Consider the following 5282-nt stretch of genomic DNA (forward strand, 5'->3'; position numbering starts at 1 on the left):
GTTGAAAGTCCAGCACCACGACTTACCTGGGCAAGTTACAGAGCGTCTCCATGCCTGTTTCCTCACTTATGAAATAGGGAAGTGCTTGGCACAGAGGAAGTATTTGGTCAGTGTTATCCCTTCCCTTCCTCCTCATCTATTCAACTCGTACTCATCCGTCACATCTCAGCTTGTGTCTCGTCCTCAGGGAGGCCTTTCTGGATTCCTCTGGGCAGGGCAACTCTGCATTTATAGGTTCCCACAGCACTGTTCACCTCTCTTTGGCACGACTGCAATTTTACAGTTGTTTGTATGCTCTTATTGTATCTGTTTCCTCACTACTTTGTAAGCTCCGTAAAGACTTGGAGTTTATTGTATCCTTAGACCTTGGTGCCGTGCCTAGCACATGGAAGACCCTCAATACATATTTACAGAGTTAATGAATAAATGAATACAGCTGGAGTATACATTATGTTTGGTGAATGATGACCATCCAGGATCTGACTGAGCACAGTCTGACTGACAGTGGGGTGATGGGGAGGCAGACTGCAGCGAGGCAAGAAGTGCTTAGGAGACAAAGGAGTATGGACAGCAAGCAAGCACAACTCTGGAGCATCTTAGGATAAAAAGGGAAGAAGGAGAAGGCGTTAGCTACAAGGCAGAGATGAGTTGTTGAAATGTTTGCAATGGAGCCGACTCCAAGCACGTAGATTCTGATGGAGGGAAGCAGGAGGAGGGAAAGGAGAAGGCACAAGAGGGAGGGGGCCCACGTAGGGAACATAGGCAGGAATGGGATTCTACATCCAGGAGAAAGATTCTAAACCCATCTAGAACAGGAGGATGAATACCTCTTCCACTAAAACTGGAAGAAGAAAAAACGAGGCAGGTGTGGATCTGGAAGTTGAGGGAATTCATACCTAAGGACTTTCAGTTTTCTGAGCGAAGTGGGAAGCAAGGCCACCCAGTAAGACAGAGGGGGACAGAAGATGGGGTGGGGACTCCAGATAGTAAAATATGGATTGTCTCTGTGGGAAAAGGGAGACAGAGCTGACCAAGGGCATGTTAAAGGATTGCTTAGTAGTGCTGAGATTGGAAACTGTGAATTTTTATTGGCACATATCTGCGTGGTTTTGTGATTTTCCCCTAGCTGCTTTTAGCTGTCTGTGTGTCTGAAACAAAAAGGAGAACAGTTGGATTGTGGAGAAGGCAAAGGAAGCAGGAGGGTGTTGAAGCGGTGTGCCCTAGGATTCGGGCTAGAATCCATGAGTAAGTGGTGTCTCAGGAGATGGGAGGACAGAGCAGGAAGCAAGTATGATGGGTGCAAGGCTGTAGGAGGGTTGGGTGAGAGGGAGTTCTATCAGAGAGGAATTCAAGTTGTTGACAAGGGCCTCCAGGAGGAAGTGAGTACAGGAAAAGATAACAGTTGCTGAGGAGGTCAGTGATGGGGCTTGGGGTATACAAGTGAGAGTCAAAGTCCTCCATGACTATGGAGAATGGGGGATGACAGTGATGAGAGATGCAGGGTAGCACTTGACCGCAGAGCCCATCGGGTGGGAGAAACAGTGGTCTGGAAGTGGCAGTGAGCACAAGGAAGACACTGACCTCGCCTCCTGGCCTGAGGAACCTGGAGTTGGGAGAATAAACAGCCTGCACTGGAGAGGATTTCAGGGAGTGGTGTCTCCAGGGGAGGTGCCAGTTTCCAGGAAAGTAATGAGAGAAAGTAAAGGAAGTATCTAGGGACGAAGGAAGGAGAGTTTATTGGCATGGTACTCTGTCCCAGAGGGCATGATGGGAAGATGGTAAAGAGACATCAGTGGAGCCACCTCCACCCCCTCACTCCCCGGCATCTCTCCCAGGACTGTCGGCCTCTCCAGCCCCCTTCCCCCAACTTGACATCTCCTCCTGCACCGTCTACTCCGCACCCCACCTCCCACACGTATGTTCCCCATGTTCCCCCACCTCCTCCCCGGGCCCTCCCCCTGCCCTGCCCCACCCCAGCCGGCCTGAGCGAGCAGGAACCCCTGCACCTTCATTTCTCAGGTCACTGCTTGGCTAATGGGCTATTAATTTGCTCAATCGTCCCCTGTGAGGCAAACTCAATTTCTGCCAGCCAGTCGTCCCTCCCTGTCGACAGCGTGATTGATTGGAGGAACAGCTGTCACCGCCCGGCTGCCTGCTCCTTGCCTCCTTTCCTGCGAGTCCTCACTACCCCTCCTCCTCGGGCCGCTGCCCCGCGCCCACAGAGGCAGCGCACCCCTGCCACCTGCCCAAGGATCTGTCGCCAGCAATGAAAAATGACAGAAATATTTAAGGACAAATAAGGTTTCCCAACGCAATTGAAAATGATTACAGGCAGCTACAGATGGGGCCAATCTGATGCGCAGCAGCAAATCAAATCGAATTTCCTTATCGGCGTATTATTTTAGGCGTTATCTGGCACGTTGATGCAGTTATCAATTCAATTTCAGCCGCCGGTCCGCTGTTTACTGTCTCGCCTTTGCTAGGAAAAGGTAAACATGCTCAGCCCAGCAAATTAATTTCTGGCTGAAGCCAGAGGCTGCGAAGGACTGCATGCAGGACCCATGGCCCCCACCTTGGCCTTGGGCTGGTGGGCCAGGCTGGCTGGGGCCGGGGCAGGCAGGAGCTTGCCCAGGGAACAGAAGCCCCGCTAACTGCCTGCCCTGGCCCCGCCCCGGCCTCGAGCAGGATTCAGGGCTCCTAGGAGGCTGAGGTGACCGCTGTTGGCTCCGCGGCTGCTGCCAGGGAGAGGTGAAGGTCTCCCATTAATTCCCAGCTAAAAATGACAAATTCATCTTGGACGACAATTAAATGAAGTCAGTAATTGATGCTAATTGATCTCCAGATGCGAGGGCTCCCCTCAGCCTCAGCAGCACGTGCCTGTCTTGCTCACTCTCCCCACCCCAGTCCTCTCCTCCCCTACTTGTCTCTACTCCTCTCTCGGTCCTCCCTCACCGCCTAGGGCTCTGGGTCTCTTGACCCCGCAGGTCTGTGGAAGACAGCTGGCCTGGGCAGAGCTAGCAGGCAGGGCCTGAGGCCGAGCAGCTGGCCGGGTGCCCACCCAGCCCCGCAGGCACTTGTAATCAGTGCCCCGAGTCCCAGCCATGAGCCCAGAAGGCAGGTAACATGCCCTCCTCGGTGGTTCAGGATTTATTGCCCGCAGCTGTAGAGGTTCCCACTTCATTTTTATAAGCCCATAGTCAGAGCCAGCAGGGGGTAAAGCACACTTGGATTTACTTTAAACAGTACAGTCCTAGCATTTTGGCTCCATGGCAAGGAAGGCACTGGGGGAGAGTGAAGTGTGTGGGCATGCTGGGGAGAGTATATAGGTATACTCAGTCTATACTCGCAGATATGTACGCATACGTGCTCAGGTGTGTTTGTCTAGATGTGAAAAAATGTCCACACTTGTGTGAGCACCTGTGTGTGCCAGTGCCCTCACGTGCACGCGTGTGTCCAGACATTTGAGAGGATATGTGTGCATGTCCATATGTGGATATTTTCCTGAATCGGGCCCTTTGCCACAGTCAGTAATGGCTAATCCCAGAGAACTCTACGAGGCTCCACCTGCCCCGCCTACCATTGGCCCAGCCCAGCACAGGGCACTGTCTGGAAGTTATTAGCTAAGGGAGGCGGGGAGCTGAATTGTGTACCTCTAGAAGGGGAGAGAGGCTGCAGTTACATTTGGGATAGCCAAGATCAGGGATATGAAATAGCTGTGACCCCTGAAGCTCCACCAGTCTCTAAACAGGTTGGCTGGTGTACTCGGTGGAGCAAAGGCCGGTGGGGCCAACAGTTGGGGTTCTATGCCCCAGGCTCAGTGAGCTTGATCGTGACTTGGCCCAGAGCCCTTGGCTCCGGTTTGAGCCCAAGTCTGGGCCTAAACCTGTCCACAGGGTGACTGACCTCCACCTGGGCGTCCTGCATATGTTTGCCTTTGGCCACCCAGGAGACATGCCTGGGCTCAAACCAGACCCCCTCTACTGCTAGAGACAGCAAATAGCATCACAGTAGGTCAGGGCACCAGCCAGGCTCTTGTTTCACAAGAAGCTGGAGCTGGCAGGAGGCCACAGAGAGTGGGCAGTGCCTCTCTGAGCTTTTTCAGGCTGAGATGGGAAAAGGGAAGATGGCACGCGGGCATAAATATGTCACCCTGTGTATTATATCTGTGTATAAATGTCACATGTACGGAACCTGGTGCTGTGAGGAGTCTGTACTTCTTAAGGAAGGAAGAGGAGAAAATGAAGGAAAAAGCATATATAGGAGAGATGACCAGACCAGACCCTAAATAAGGGTCAGAGTGGAGGCAAGGAATCAGAGAAAACTCCCACAACGTCCCTCAGCTAACCTCTGCATCTTTTGGGGGAGTTTGGCAAGGTCAATTGTCATTTATTCATTTGTTCATTCAAAGAATATTTATTGATTTCTACTATTACTATTACGATTTTCTTACTTTGGGCTATGTCCTCTGCCAGATGCCACAGTCTAGGGGTGCCTGGGTGGCTCAGTTGGTTAAGCATCCAACTTCAGCTCCACAGTTCATGAGTTTGAGCCCCACATGGGGCTCTGTGCTAACAGTTCGGAACCTAGAGCCTGCTTCAGATTCTGTGTCTCCCTCTCTCTCTGCCCCTCCCCTGCTCGCACTCTGTCTCTCTCTCTCTCTCTCTCTCTCTCTGTCTCTCTCTCTCTCTCTCTCTCAAAAATAAATGGACATTAAAAACAATTTTTTAAAAGAAATTTACAGTCTAAAGAGGGTGATAGACACAGAATAGGCGATTGTAACATGGTGTCACTAGAGGTGGCACAAGAGGCTTTGGGAACACAGAGAAGGCACCTAGTATAGTCTGGAGGAGTCGGGGAAAGCTCCCCAGAGGAAGGAGTTCTGAGTCCTTGAGAGTGAGAGTAAGAGCCAGCTTGAGCAAGTGGCCGCTGCCATAACCTTTTTGGTTGTTTGGTAAGCCCAAAGCAAAGACAAATAGGCCTATTTGGTTCCAGGTGACTCAGGAACTGCTGAAAATGTCACCTCTGCCCCCCGAGCACCAGCCATTGCCCTGGAGTCTGGGCAGGAGGGTATACAGTGGTTTTCAGGGCATCTGGGTACTGGCAGATAAATATGGGCCGTAGCTAAATACACGTCTCTCCTCTGCCTGCCCCACCCCCACCTCCTCGACCAGGGATGCCTATTAATCCTGACAAATGATGACTTACGAACATGTAATGCAAACTGATTCATCATACATTCAAATCCGCCGCCCCGCCCCAGCGGGAGGCCCCAGCCAGACAAG

At 51.9% G+C, this 5282-nt stretch overlaps 1 protein-coding gene across 3 annotated transcripts in view; it reads left to right on the plus strand.

Annotated features, from left to right (window-relative positions):
- The window catches only part of RNF220 (ring finger protein 220), a 224984-nt gene that overhangs the window by 175479 nt on the left and 44223 nt on the right, over positions 1–5282 (plus strand). The gene's annotated exons all lie outside the window — the stretch shown is intronic.

The sequence above is a fragment of the Prionailurus bengalensis genome, chromosome C1, assembly GCF_016509475.1.
Source record: "Prionailurus bengalensis isolate Pbe53 chromosome C1, Fcat_Pben_1.1_paternal_pri, whole genome shotgun sequence".
Lineage (NCBI taxonomy): Eukaryota > Metazoa > Chordata > Mammalia > Carnivora > Felidae > Prionailurus > Prionailurus bengalensis.